This window comes from Thamnophis elegans, chromosome 2 (assembly GCF_009769535.1).
Source record: "Thamnophis elegans isolate rThaEle1 chromosome 2, rThaEle1.pri, whole genome shotgun sequence".
NCBI classification, from domain to species: Eukaryota; Metazoa; Chordata; class Lepidosauria; order Squamata; family Colubridae; genus Thamnophis; species Thamnophis elegans.
Genome location: NC_045542.1, coordinates 158930788 through 158946041, shown reverse-complemented (window position 1 = coordinate 158946041; position 15254 = coordinate 158930788). Strand labels below are relative to the sequence as shown.

The 15254-nt window shown below is 41.7% G+C and overlaps 1 long non-coding RNA gene and 1 pseudogene across 1 annotated transcript; both read right to left on the bottom strand.

Annotated features, from left to right (window-relative positions):
- Positions 1 to 4892: 4892 nt before the first annotated feature.
- The window catches only part of LOC116502461, a 38607-nt pseudogene continuing 28245 nt past the window's right edge, over positions 4893 to 15254 (bottom strand).
- On the bottom strand, positions 7664 to 9973 carry LOC116523857. The gene is made up of 2 exons (XR_004257160.1): positions 9875 to 9973; positions 7664 to 8017 (listed from the first exon to the last, which is right to left on the bottom strand). It is a non-coding gene; the product is annotated as an uncharacterized LOC116523857 (long non-coding RNA).

Below are 15254 nucleotides of genomic sequence, written 5' to 3'. Positions count from 1 at the left end.
AATTCCAGGCACTTTGGGGAATAGGTCGACCCCTTTTCTGTGTCAGACCCTCAGTTAATGAAAGACTGCTATCTCCTAGCCGTTCTCTGCATTGAATTACACATACCCAGGGCAGGGGTGGGTTGCTGCCGGCATTACTGCCGTTTCAGAGTGCGCACAATTTTTATTATTGCAGTATTATCAATAAACCTATATGCTCAAACACAGTTTGAGGCAACTGTGCCTTGCCATAATGATCACAGCAACCCTGACAATACTCATTTTTTCCTTGTAGAAAGTTATTGATGGTTCTTACACAATGTGTTTTTAAAAATGAAGCATTTTCCACTGTATATTGCTTTCCTCACATTGCCGCCACCAGGGAGATGCCACAAATATTCCAGCATCTTAGTCTTGTTATCATCAAGAGCACACAGGAGTTGCTAATAAAGCTGGAAACCCTGTGATCAAAACCAAGATCCCTTTTCTCCTCAACTCAATAGTGAGGTCATCTCCATCAGATTGATCTGCAAGGTGAAACACCCTTTACATATGAAATTTTACATTGCTTTTTTACCTAGGCCTTGGGCCTACTAACCACACACCTTTCACCTCTCCCACCTGTTGAAGATCTCCTGGAGGCAGCCAACATTTTCAGTGCACCCACAATTCCTTAATGTGGTCTAAAGTGTTAAGATACAAAAAATCAGTTTCTCCCTTGTCCCCCATGATTATACAATACAATACAATACATTACAATATAATACAATACAATACAATAGCAGAGTTGGAAGGGACCTTGGAGGTCTTCTAGTCCAACCCGCTTCCGAGGCAGGAAACCCTATACCGTTTCAGACAAATGGCTATCCAACATCTTCTTAAAGACTTCCATTGTTGGGGCATTCCCAACTTCTGGAGGCAAACTGTTCCACTGATTAATTGTTCTAACTGTCAGCAAATTTCTCCTCAGTTCTAAGTTGCTTCTCTCCTTGATTAGTTTCTACCCATTGCTTCTTGTTCTACCCTCAGGTGCCTTGGAAAATAGTTTGACTCCTTTTTTGTGGCAACCCCTGAGATACTGGAACACTGCTATCATGCCTCCCCTAGTCCTTCTATTAAACTAGACATACCCACTTCCTGCAACTGTTCTTCATGTTTTAGTCTCCAGTCCCCTAATCATCTTTGTTTCTCTTCTCTGCACTCTTTTGAGAGTCTCCACATCTTTTCTACATCATGGTGATCAAAACTGAATGCAGTATTCCAAGTGTGGCCTTACCAAGGCATTATAAAGTGGTATTAACACTTCACATGATCTTGATTCTATCCCTCTGTTTATGCAGCCTAGAACTGTTGGCTTTTTTGGCAGCTGCTGCACACTGCTGGCTCATATTTAAATGGTTGTCCACTAGGACTCCAAGATCCCTTTCACACTACTGTTGAGGAACATACCAGCTATACTGCACCTATGCATTCCGTTTTTGTTGCCTAAATGTAGAACCTTAACTTTTTTCACCATTGAATTTCATTTTATTAGATAGTGCCCAATGTTCAGGTTTGTCAAATCCTTCTGTGTCTTAAGCCTATCTTCTGGAGTGTTGCTATTCCTGCCAGCTTGGTGTCATCTGCAAATTTGATGAGTTCCCCATTTATTCCTTCATCCAAGTCATTGATGAAGATATTGAAGAGTCTGGGTCTAAAACAGAGCCTTGGGGTACTCCACTGCATACTTCCCTCCATGTAGATGCAGCTCCATTGAGGGCTACACGTTGAGTGCGGCTGGTCAGCCAGTTATTATATTATATTATGATATTATGTCCCAAAAGCAGCCGCCATTTTGGCCCTGAAGCTAGTATGGCAAAATGGCAACTGCTTCCAGAAGTACACTCTGTGGCCCAGGGATGAATCATAGGGACACTGAAAATAACCGTTGGTTCCAGAACAGAGTCACGAGGCCCAGAGATGCCTTCCTTTCCCAACATGAGAATCAGAGGTCTTTAAAAGAAACAGAGGAGGAGAGTGTGAGGCCTGGTAGGGTGGGGGTCTGGGCTAAGGACTGCAGGGACCCAGAAGGAGAGGAAAAAAGCCTGTGGGGACCCTGTGGGTGGGGCCTGGAGAGTCCTATTTGGGAAAGCCTGGGGTACACTATGTGGGAATAATAGGTACACTGTGTGGGAATAATAGTCCTAAAAGGACTCTGTCAGGGCGGGACCCAAGGCTTGGTGTAGAGGTAAGGTGACCAGATTTTCAGATTGGTAAAGAGGGACACCTTTGACCGGGAGGGGTGGGGGGGGGGCTTGATTAAAAACGTTATACGGAGCAACAAAAATTTTCATATAACGAAAAAATAGTATTGTAATATTTTTTTTATTTCAACATAACTACAATTTACAAATATAAATTGTAACTGTTGCCAAACATCAAAATTTTGATCACGTGACCATGAGGATGCTGCAATGATCGCTAAGTGTGAAAATGGTCGCTAAGTGTGAAAAATGGTCATCAGTCACTTTTTACAATGCCATTGTAACTTTGGTCACTAAGTCCATTATACCACCTTTCTTGCCACAGTTCTTAAGTGAATAACTGCAGCTGGTATTTTGGATAGAATCTTTTTTTAAATAGCGTAAGACAATTTAATAAAAGAATCCACACAGAACAAATTGAAGTAAAACATTTCAAACTATTCTTTCTATGCACAATATATTTCAAAGTATTGTGCATAGAATTTTTAAACATGGTTTCACTTCAATTTATTTTGGATAGAATCTTTTTTTAAATAGTCTAAGACAATTTAAAAAAAGAATCCACACAGAATTTTAAAAAATCCTATGCACAATAAATAAAATATTATTTTAAAATACATTAAAAAAATAAAAGAAAAAAACCCAGCTCACTTACCAGCAGGCTTGCACTCCAAGTCAACCCAGAATGATGTAGATGTTAATAGAAAGAACTGAGCAAATTGAAATGGTGAAATTAGTCAGGGAAATATTTTTCAAAGAAACCACCATTTTTTTCCACACGAGCAGCCCTCCAACCTCCGTGCCCCTCCCCTCTGGAAAATCCAGGAAGTAACACTCTTGACCTCTCTAGCCACGTATTTCCTGGAGCTCTGTGGTACTAGGTCATTTTTTCTTATAAAATGAGGTAAAAGGGGCACTGGGGGGGGTTTCCGTTTTCTTGCTTTAAAGTTTTATATCTTCAATGAAAGTACTGAGACAGAGAGAGAGGTTAGACAGAATGTCTTTTGTCTTGCCCCGGTTAGGATTTCTTAAGCAAATCCACTGGGCTTTCAACATGAAGCCAGAAAATCAGGAATTTTTAAAAATGCCCTGGGACACGGGACAAATTGTTATAAAGCGTGACTGTCCCGTTAAAATCGGGACGTCTGGTCACCTTATGTAGAGGAGGCCTGGCCCTGCGTCCCTCCTCCAAGGGTTTCCCCACACCTGAGGTAGCCAGTGTTCCACTTCATAACTCGCCCATTCATGTAAGTACATCAGTAAGAGCAGGGGGTAGGGTTAATTAAGCAAAGCAGGATCTCAACCGTCACTGGAAGGCCCCATTGCAGTTGTATCTCAAGAACTACTTGTATGCTGGCTAGGGAATTTGGGGCACAAAATACCAAGGACACCACGGTAGAAGGCTGAAATGTGGAAATTCCATAATCGACGTACAAAAAACACCACCCAAAAGCCTCTTTGCAGCAATTTCACAAAAGGAAATACCCAGAAACATCTGCTGATAAGCAGAAACAGGTAGTTAGCTTTTAACAGCCTACCATTTTCCACCTTACAATGTTAGAATAAACAAAAGTGGAGATGTTGGGCAGCCTTGCCTTGTGCCTTGGCAAAAACTCTGGGAAAGAAATAGGAAATTGACATTAGCCACACCATACAAAGAGAATCTTTATAAAATGTTATATGGGTGGCATCTCCCCCCCCCCCCCGCGGCAGGATTGGCTAAAATGTTTAGCAACATATTCCCAAAATGTTGAAAATATAAACAATCACCGGGCACATAATACCACATGTGGTGGACCTGTAAAAAAACAAGATTTTGGTTATAAATTCAGATGTGGCTAGAAAAATTAGTTGGACAACGCATAGAATTCAAGAAAGAATTATTTCTATTATGTATTATAACGGAAGGCTATAGCAAAGGTTCAATATACCTAATACTTCACGTTCTAAGAGCAGCTAGAATGGTCTATGCAACAGCAATGAAAAGGGAAAATACCCCTTCAGAAAAGGATGTTATTAACATGCACAGAAATGGATAGACTAATGTTAGAATTAAAATAAATGAAGGACAGATAGATTATGACGCATGGAATAGATTTTATCAATGGCTGGAAACACGAGGTGAAAATCAGAACATGAAAAAATTAGACTAAGTAGACCTGAAATATATCTATATTTATCTATTAGAATGAATTCATTGATCAATAATAATTGTATAAGACTAGCATTGTGTAAGTAGTATATATGTTATTTGTCTTTCATTTTAGTTTCTATGGCAGATGAAACACCAGGACAGTCAAACTGTGTTCGATATACTTATATGTAAATAATAAAATATATTTTAAAAAATAGAAATGAAATTCAAGCCTTCTCTAACCTCATCAACCTTTGCCTCATGTGTGCAATAAGAGCAGTGCTGGGTTTCAAATTTGTTTAGAACCTCTCCTGTAGGTGTGGCCTGCTTTGTGGGAGTGGCTTGCCAGCCATGTGACCAAGTGGGAGTGGTTCGGCAATCATGTGACTGGGTGGGCGTGGCCAACTTGTAAAATGTGGTGAAACTCACTTAACAATGCTCTTGCTAAGCAACCAAAATGTTGGCTCAGAAACTCTGGCATTTGAAGCACGCAAGTCTTAAAGCTGTCAAGTTACAAGATCCTTGCACTCCTAACCCTTTAGAAAAATAATCCCAGAGATGTTCAAACTTGACAGCTTTAAGACTTTAAGGTTTAGATAGGATTCTTAGCGGACGGGCAGGGCAGCCAATCAGTGAGAGACGGGCGGGGCAAGCGTGGTGCAGACAGGCAGGTGGAGGGAGCTGGAACCGGTTCTAAATGGCACGGTAGATTTGTGGAACCTGTTATATAGGAGAGGTTAGAACTGGCAGGAACTCACCCCTGAATAAGAGGTGATTTACTTCTGAAACACTATAGAAGGAGATTTGAAATTTCTCCCTTGTGTTTAAAGGTACATGGCTTAAAATGTTAGGCCTGATATCGAAATCATTCCCACTATCTGGATCCTTTCATAGTTTCTCTCCTGTATGTGTCCTCCGGTGTCTCACAAGTACAGAAGAGTAACTGAAACTTTTCTTACACTCTGGGCATTCATACGGTTTCTCCCCTGTGTGAGTCCTCTGGTGTCTCACCAAGTGTGAATTCTGAATGAAACTTTTCCCACATTCAGGACATTCAAAGGGCTTCTCTCCCGTGTGAGACCTTTGATGTATCACCAGGTTGGAATACTGAATGAAACATTTCCCACAGTCAGGACATTCAAAGGGTTTCTCTCCAGTGTGTGTCCTCTGGTGTATTACTAGACTGGAATTGAGACTGAAACGTTTCCCACAATCAGGACATTCAAAGGGTTTCTCTCCAGTATGAGTCCTTTGATGTATCACAAGATTAGATTGGTAACTGAAACTTTTCCCACACTCAAGACATTCAAAGGGTTTCTCTCCTGTGTGAGTGCTCTGGTGATTCATCAGGTTGGAATTCTGACTGAAACTTTTCCCACACTGTGGACACTCATATGGTTTCTCTCCTGTGTGAGTCCTCTGGTGTTTCACCAGGTGGGAATTTGAAATGAATCTTCTTCCACAAACTGGACACTCATAAGGTTTCTCTCCTGTGTGAGTCCTCTGGTGGTTCACTAGGTCAGAATTCTTTCTGAAACTTTTCCCACATTCAGGACATTCAAAGGGTTTCTCTCCGGTGTGAATCCTCTGGTGTATCTGTAGTTGAGAATTCTCACTGAAACTTTTCCCACAATGAGGACATTCAAAGGGTTTCTCTCCAGTATGAGTCCTCTGGTGTATCACAAGATTTGAATGGTAACCAAAACTTTTCCCACAATCAAGACATTCAAAGGGTTTCTCTCCTGTGTGAGTCCTCTGGTGGTTCACCAGGTTGGAATTCTGACTGAAACTTTTCCCGCACTGTGGACACTCATATGGTTTCTCTCCAGTATGAGTCCTCTGGTGTCTCACCAGGTGAGAATTTGCAAGGAAACTTTTTCCACAAACTGGACACTCATAAGGTTTCTCTCCTGTGTGAATCCGCTGGTGTATTACCAGGTAGGAATTCTGACTGAAACGTTTCGCACAATCAGGACATTCAAAGGGCTTCTCTCCTGAGTGAGTTCTCTGGTGTCTCACCAAAGTGAAATTGTAACCAAAACGTTTCCCACAATCGGTACATTTAAAGGGTTTGTCTCCTGTGTGAGTTCTCTGGTGTATCACCAGGTGGGAATTTGTAATGAAACTTTTCCCACAAATTGGACACTCACATGGTTTCTCCCTGGTGTGAGTATTCTGATGTATCACCAGATTGCCATGCTTGCGAAAGCATTTACCACATTGAGAGCAGTTGTAGGGCATCTGTGGATCTTTCTATGAACCACAGGAGAACTATTCTGACAAAAGCTTTTGTCACATTCGTAGCCTTAATATGGCTTTTTTCCTCTTTATCATCTTATACATAATCAGTTGTGATTTGCAATCTGTGCTTTCCACACAACAGGCACATCTATGGAGCTTTTCCACCACGGATATTATTGAGGGGATCAAAAATATCTGTGATACCGTTTAGTTTTGCTTTGATTGCAGCCGTTTTCTTCCTCCCAGTTCAAGGCCTGTATTATTGTCTGCCTGTGATGACTCCTTCAGATGCTTTCCCAGATCACGCTTCAGATGTCAGTTCAGAGGAAGATGAACCACTTCCGGGCACATCTGGAGGGGAGTTGATCAATGGCTCCAGTCAGTTGTCTGACAAGGATTTGGCTGAAGCACAGCTGCAGCAGGAGTCCTGAGGCTTTGCTTGGGGAAAGCATGCAGCTGCAGCCAGTCAGTGAGGAAGAACTCCCTTCTGCCCCTAATCCAAGGCAGAGAAAAGGCAGGAACAGAGGTCAGACAGATTACTCGCGAGGGGAAAGCCTCGCCCTTCTTTAAGGGCTGCAACGGAAGCTGGCTAATTAGCACAGCACAAAGAGAGAAGCGATGCTGGGAACGTCCTCATTTCCTAGCTGTGTGTTTTATGGTTGGTGTGACTCTTGCCTCACTTTACATTGACACCATGCCTTCATTTGTTCGTGCCTTGTGAACTCTGGACATTCCTTGCCTCGTGAATCCTCTTGTATTGTGGATTTAGTTTTGCCTGGTAGGTTTATTTTGATGAGGAAACGTCCAGGTGCCTTGTGTACTCTTTGGCCGTTGCACTGTAGACTAGCATTGGTCTGTTTGTTGCTGGACTTAATTGGGACTGTTCTGGGGTTTTGGTGAAGGGAGTTGCTGGGGATTATTAAAAAACCCACGAAACCAGAGTTACGTGTCTGTACGTGAGCGGCACAGCATACTATGTGACTACCCAATTCCTGGGCGATCAATATTTCTGAGGAAGTCAAAAATATGGATGATCCTTTGGTTAGTGATGCTTTGATTTAGTGGCGATTTTCTTCCTCCCAGAGCGAGGCCTGCATTATTCTCTGTCCTATATCACTATCCAATTGATCATTTCCTCCCCACTGACTTCCAGGTATTTCCCTCTTTTTTGAATGGAAAAATAATCTCCCTTGATCTTTCATGTAATGTATCCTTGAATTCCACACACACTACTTTGTCCAGCTCAAAATCTCTTCTTGATTTTCTCTTTTTTCTCTATCACCTGCTCGGGAAAGAGAAGAATTGTGTGGTTTTTGAAGGAAATGGAAAAAACTTTGATTTCTGGCTTGATTTGCTTTCTTTTTCAATGTTGTTTGTTATTCTCAGTCATCCGGAGTGCTGTTATAGCCATCCTCTTTGTCTATAAGTTTCAAAGAAAATGTAACTTTATAAACGGTTGCAAAATGTGTGAAAAAAGAAAAAGTATGAATGAAAAGTAAAAATGCCACAATGCTAGAATAACCTCTTACATTCATTATGATTCATTTGACTACCAACATCAAATACACATTCAGTCATTAAATTCACTTGTTGACTTGGGTCAGTCACAAATTCTGAGCCCTGTAAAGGGTTATCATCAAATATGGTCAGGTGAAAAAGAAGGAACACCCTTTTTGAGTTCTATGATTTTACATATCATCACATAGGAAAAATCACCTGGTCCTTAGCAGTTCTTAAAAATGGGTAAATGTAACCTCAAATGAAAAACAAATTACACCTGTCATTTTTTTTGTTTACAAAAAGAAAGCCAAAATGGAGAAGAGAAAAAATGTGAAAAACTAAGGACACTCTTACTGCTTCCATAGGTATGAAAAGGCGAAGTAGCAGCCAAATGCTGCTAATCAAGCGCTCTTGATAAATTATCATCAGCAAGTGTGACTACCTCTATAAAAGCCAAAGTTGTAGGAGTTTTCTAGTTGACTATAAACTCTTCTCTATACTACAGTATTCTAGAGCCAAATGTGAGGCCATCTGTCCAACAGCTAAAGAACAGCTAAAGCTTGGCCAACATCGGGTTATGCAACAGAACAATGATTGCAAGCTTATCAGCAAATCCACAAAAGTCCAGACCTCAATCTGATTGAAATGCTGTAGTGGGATCTCAAGAGATCTGGGCATAAACAAATGCCCACAAACCTCAATGAACTGAAGCGATGTTGTAAAGGGTGGGCCAAAATCCCTCCACAACAATGCAAGAAACTGATGAAGTCATACAGAAAACTTGAAGTTACTGCTGCTAAAGGTGAGAATAGAATAGAATAGAACAGAATAGGAGTTGGAAGGGACCTTGGAGGTCTTCAACTGAAACGCCCCTGTTTAGGTAGGAAACCTTAGACCACATCAGAAAGTGTTGGGTTTTCACCCATGGTTTCTCTATTTCGTCTTTTCTTTTGTAGAATAAATGGTGACATGATGTAATATGCCATATGTTCATCTGAGGTTGTATTTACCCATTTTTAAGAATTGCTAAGGACCGGATGATTTTTATTGTATTTTTGTATGTAAAACCATATATCTCAAAGAGGTTGGACTTTTGTATTTCACATGACTACATATCTGGAAGTGCTGTGGATATTTTAGAATATCTATAATTGTATAATTATAGATTATTATATATCTATAAGCATACAGAGGGGAAATCTACAGCTGTACACAGATCTACAAAGGTATAGATGTGGAAAAATCCATGTTTTTAGCCTGAAAAATGTCCCAAGATGGTTAAAGTCAAACCTTCTGAGCTAACTTTAGAGATGTGGGGGCTTTAACTAATGAAATGATGCCTAAAACCCCTGCACGATTTGAAGCACCAGTTATACCCATGGAAGTCCTCAGCTCCAAATAAGGGCAGAAAATACTGTCCTACTGTCCACAATCCCTCTGGTGACATCCCCATTCAAGTAGTCCTCACGCTTGGGACTGGCATTTGTCTCACTAAGCAGCCTGATCAGGAAGCATGATGTCACCTGACAGTCCCAACTTACATCTGTCCCTTTGCAGTTGTTAGGCGAATCCCCGTGGCTTGTTAAAGGCAATTTCACATGGCTACGACTTCTTGCCAGTATCCCCCACTGACTTTGCCTATGAGAAACTAGATGAGAGGGTCACAAATGGGGATCATGATGGTGGGATGCTCCGACCATCATAAATGTTCACGGGTTGACAGCACCCGAAGCAAACAGGCCAACTTGCTCCCTCTTCCGACTTGTCCTCAACTCACCTTCCAGCTGATGCTTTAATCCTTGGAAGAGCACAAATAACACTCTGCACGCCACCTTCCTCCCATGAGTGATCCGGAAGAGGAAGTTCCTTTGCGCGTCTCCTCGCTCACCCCCCCATCTTGTCTAGCAACACAGTACTCGATGGTTTCAGTTTTAGCTCCGACAGATGCCGCTCTTGTGTTGGCTTTATAATCGCGGATGCTGCCTATCTGGCCACCGTCTCGTTGTCGGAGGTCGAAAAACAGGCTTGTCCTGTCTCTGCCTCAGGCATCTGCCAGATGTTTCCACTGATTACATGCAATGTGAAACTATTTAGCACGTGAAGTTTCGCTACGTGCGGAGTCTTAAAGGATCCTGAAGTTCGGACAGAATTACGGAATGGGAGTTGGAAGGACCACCTCTCCAAGCAGGAGACCCGATACGGTTCTGCACAAACAGCTGTGCAGTCTCCTCTTTAGAAAATCCCATTGTTGGAGCTCCCACAATTCCTGGAGGCAAAGCTGTTCCACTGATTGATTGGATTCACCCACAGGGACTCTCTCAATTCTAGGAAGGATTTTTAAAAATATATATATAATTCTCCGTTACTTTTTGTCCTACTTCCAGGCACTTTGGGGAATAGGTCGACCCCTCTTTTCTGTGTCAGACCCTCAGTTAGTTAAAGACTCCTATCTCTTAGCCGTTCTCTGCATTGAATTACACATACCCAGGGCAGGGGTGGGTTGCTGCCGGGATTACTGCCGTTTCAGAGTGCGCACAATTTTTATTATTACAGTATTAATAAACTTATACGCTCAAGCACAGTTTGAGGCAACTGTGTCTTGCCTTACCATAATGATCACAGCAACCCTGACAATACTCATTTTTTCCTTGTAAAAAGTTATTGATGGTTCTTACACAATGTGTTTTTAAAAATGAACCATTTCCCATTGTATATTGCTTTCCTCACATTGCCGCCACCAGGGAGATGCCACAAATATGCCAGGATCTTAGTCTTGCTATCATCAAGAGCACACAGGAGTTGCTAATAAAGCTGGAAACCCTGTGATCAAAACCAAGATCCCTTTTCTCCTCAACTCAATAGGGAGGTCATCTCCATCAGATTGATCTGCAAGGTGAAACAGCCTTTACATGTGAAATTTTACATTGCTTTTTTACCTAAGCCTTGGGCCTACTAACCGCACACCTTTCACCCCTCCCACCTGTTGAAGATCTCCTGGAGGCTGCCAACATTTTCAGTGCACCCACAATTCCTTAATGTGGTCTAAAGCGTTAAGGTACAAAAAAAGCAGTTTCTCCTGAGCAAAGAAATGTCCTTCTGGGACTTCAAGTGGGGAAAAACTAGCCGAGGTGGCGCAGCGGTTAGAGTGCAGCACTGCAGGCTACTTCAGCTGACTGCAGTTCTGCAGTTCAAATCTCACCGGCTCAAGTTTGATTCAGCCTTCCATCCTTCCTAGGTGGGTAAAATGAGGACCCGGATTGTTTGGGGCAATATGCTGACTCTCTAAACCGCTTAGAGAGGGCTGAAAGCCCTATGAAGCGGTATATAAGTCTAACTGCTATTGCTATTGCTAAAAAGACACTGGAGAAATGGAGGCTGCTTGGAAAGATGGTTTATTGGTGGACAGGGCAACATGGCTTGAGTCCTGAACAGAAAAGGTGATCACATGCTTTAATATTGGTGGAGAAGAAGAGAAGGGCTGAAGAAGGGGCTTGCTAGGCTTTTTATACCCTGTTTAGTCTCTCTGTTTCCTGTTACTGTGTAAGAAATGTATTCTGATTGATTGTCAGACACCCATGGGACCATGCAGGAGCTACTCTCTAGGCTGTGTTTTGAATCCAGGTATGGATGAGTTCTCAGATGCCATGTGGCCAGTTGAGTAAAGGGCCAATATTATCATGCTTTCCTGCTGTAGCTGCTGGTGAAGTCTTTATTATGTAAAGTGACTAGCCTGGCCTTCTCAATGGCCCATTGACAAAGTGGGGATGGACAGGAAACTACAGGCAACTATTCTCTCTCTTAAAACATGTTTCTTTCTTTTCACATCCAGAGAAATATTCTGCCTTTTCAATATTTCCTAGGATATCTAATTTTCTGGGAGTGGGCTGGATGATAATTTCCCACACTCCCTTGTCCTGCATGATTATACAATAAAATAGCAGAGTTCAAAGGCACCTTGGAGGTCTTCTCTTCTAGTCCAACCCCCTGCCTAGGCAGGAAACTTTATACCGTTTCAGCCAAATGGCTACCCAACATCTTCTTAAAGACTTCCAGTGTTGGGGCACTCACAACTTCTGGAGGCAAGCTGTTCCACTGATTTATTGTTCTAACTGTCAGGAAATTTTTCCTGAGTTCTAAGTTGCTTCTCTCCTTGATTAGTTTCCACCCATTGCTTCTTGTTCTACCCTCAGGTGCCTTGGAGAATAGTTTGACTCCCTCTTCTTTGTGGCAACCCCTGAGATATTGGAACACTGCTGTCATGTCTCCCCTAGTCCTTCTATTAAACTAGACATATCCTGTTCCTGCAACCGTTCTTCATATGTTTTAGTCTCTAGTCCCCTAATCACCTTTGTTGCTCTTCTCTGTAGCTCTTCTCTTTGTTGCTCGACTCTTGTAGAGTCTCCACATCTTTTCTACATCGTGGTGACCGAAACTGAATGCAGTATTCCAAGTGTGGCCCTCCCAATGCATTATAAAGTACTATTAACACTTCACGTGATCTTGGTTCTATCCCTCTGTTTATGTAGCCTAGAACTGTGTTGGCTTTTTTGACAGCTGCCAAAAAAATCAGTGAGCGATGGGCGGGGCAAGCATGGTGCAGGGGGAGGCAGCTGGAGCCGGTTCTAAATGGCACGGTAGATTTGTGGAACCTGTTCTATAGAAGAGGTTAGAACTGGCAGGAACCCACCCCTGAATAAGAGGTGATTTACTTCTGAAACCCTATAGATGGACATTTGAAGTTTCTCCCTTGTGTATAAAGGTATAAAGGCCTGATATGGAAATCATTCCTGCAATCTGGATCCTTTCATAGTTTCTTTCCTGTATGTGTCCTCTGGTGTTTCACAAGCACAGAAGAGTAACTGAAACTTTTCTTACACTCTGGACATTCATAAGGTTTCTCTCCTGTGTGAGTCCTCTGGTGTTTCACCAGGTCGGAATTCTGACTGAAACTTTTCCCACACTGTGCACACTCATATGGTTTCTCTCCTGTGTGAGTCCTCTGGTGTCTCACCAGGTGGGAATTTGCAATGAATCTTTTTCCACAAACTGTACACTCACATGGTTTCTCCCTGGTGTGACTGCTCTGATATATCACCAGATTGCCATGCTTGCGAAAGCATTTGCCACATTGAGAGCAGTAGTAGGGCATTTGTCCTCTATGGGTCTTTCTATGAACCACAAGAGAACTATTCTGACAAAAGCTTTTGTCACATTTGTAGCATTAATATGGCTTTTTTCCAGTGTGGATCATCTTATGCATAATCAGTTGTGATTTGCAATCTGTGCTTTCCCCACAACAGGCACATCTATGGAGCTTTTCCACCACTGATATTATTGAGGAGGTCAAAAATATGTGTGATCCCGTTTAGTTTTGCTTTGATTGCAGCTGTTTGCTTCCTCCCAGTTCAAGGCCTGTATTACTGTCTGCCTGTGATGACTCCTTCAGATGCTTTCCCAGATCACGCTTCAGATGTCAGTTCAGAGGAAGATGAATCACCTCCTGGCACATCTGGAGGGGAGTTGATCAATGGCTCCAGTCAGTTGTCAGACAAGGATTTGGCTGAAGCACAGCTGCAGCAGGAGTCCTGAGGCTTTGCTTGGGGAAAGCATGCAGCTGCAGCCAGTCAGTGAGGAGGAAGAGGAACTGCCTTTTGCCCCTAATCAGTGGGAAATGGAAAATACTTTGATTTCTGGCTTGATTGGCTTTCCTTTTCAATGTTGCTTGTTATTCTCAGTCATCCGGAGTGCTGTTATAGCCATCCTCTTTGTCTATAAGTTTAATTAAAAAATGTAATTTTATAAACAGTTGCAAAACGTGTGAAAAAAGAAAAAGTATGAATGAAAAGCAAAAATGCCACAATGCTAGAATAACCTCTGACATTCATTATGATTCATTTGACTACCAAGATCCAAATTCAAATATTCATTCAATCATTAAATTCACTTGTTGACTTGGGTCAGTCACAAATTCTGAGCCCTGAAAAGAGTTATCATCAAATACAGTCAGGTGAAAAAGAAGGAACACCCTCTTCGAGTTCTATGATTTTACATATCATCACATACTAAAAATCATCTGGTCCTTAGCAGTTTGTCAGGGTTTCAAATAACATCCAAAATTAAATCAGAGTCCATGGCAAAGTATTGCTCAAAGTTCCGATTTATTAAGAGATGTGTTGGAACATCTGGGAAGACATAAATCTCAGCTTCCTGGGTTTTCCCCACCCAGTTGAAAGTTCATGATTTTTTTTTAAAATTTTATTTCCATTCCATTCTATACAATCACATGTTTACTGTGCATAACCGGGGCATATAACATTGAATAGTAAACACAGCCCTCACTTATATAGAAATTGCCCTCTACAATACAAGCCCAATATACCTCCTTGGCCCACCATACACCCTCTTTCAACCCCCTCCAATTTTCATTCTTCCTTCTTACATACCCCTCTACTACCTACTTTCCCCCCCTCTATCACTCCCTCTCTTAATCCATTCCCTCCCTTCCTTCTCTTCCTCCTCTCTCTCAACCTCTCCACTCTCCTTCTTCTTTCACTCAACTCCTCCCTTCGGTGTACTTCTATTACCTTCCAATATATTCAGCTTGTTCTATTTTAACACTAACATTAAAAAGCTACAGTATACAAGTGGAATCATGTACTTTAGAATTTAACACATATTGTATTTCCCCCCTCCCCCCAGAACCCCCCCTCCCTTCCCTCCCCCCGACTTCCCAGAGCCCGTACACGGTATAGCATTTTAACAATCACAGTCTAAAATATCTCAACATTGAGCTCAGCTTCTTACTGTTACCCAAATTTTAAACAGTTTAAGTTATTACTAATGTTAAACATAAACTATCTGGAGTTTCTTAGTCCCATAATGAGCAGTTTACATTGTTCGTATACATTAAACTCAGCTTCTCACCATTACACAAATTTAAACAGTTTGCTTTGTTCTGTCTATTTCCAAACCCATTAATTTTGTTCCCTTTGCGCCTCCTTCCTCTATAACACAATTTAGATACATTTCGAATTTTTCTTTTGATTTCCTCTTCCAACTTTTTTTTGCCTTTATTTATATCTCTATATATGTGTGTGTATATATATATATGTATGTATGTATGTATGTATGTATGTATGTATGTATGTATGTGTGTG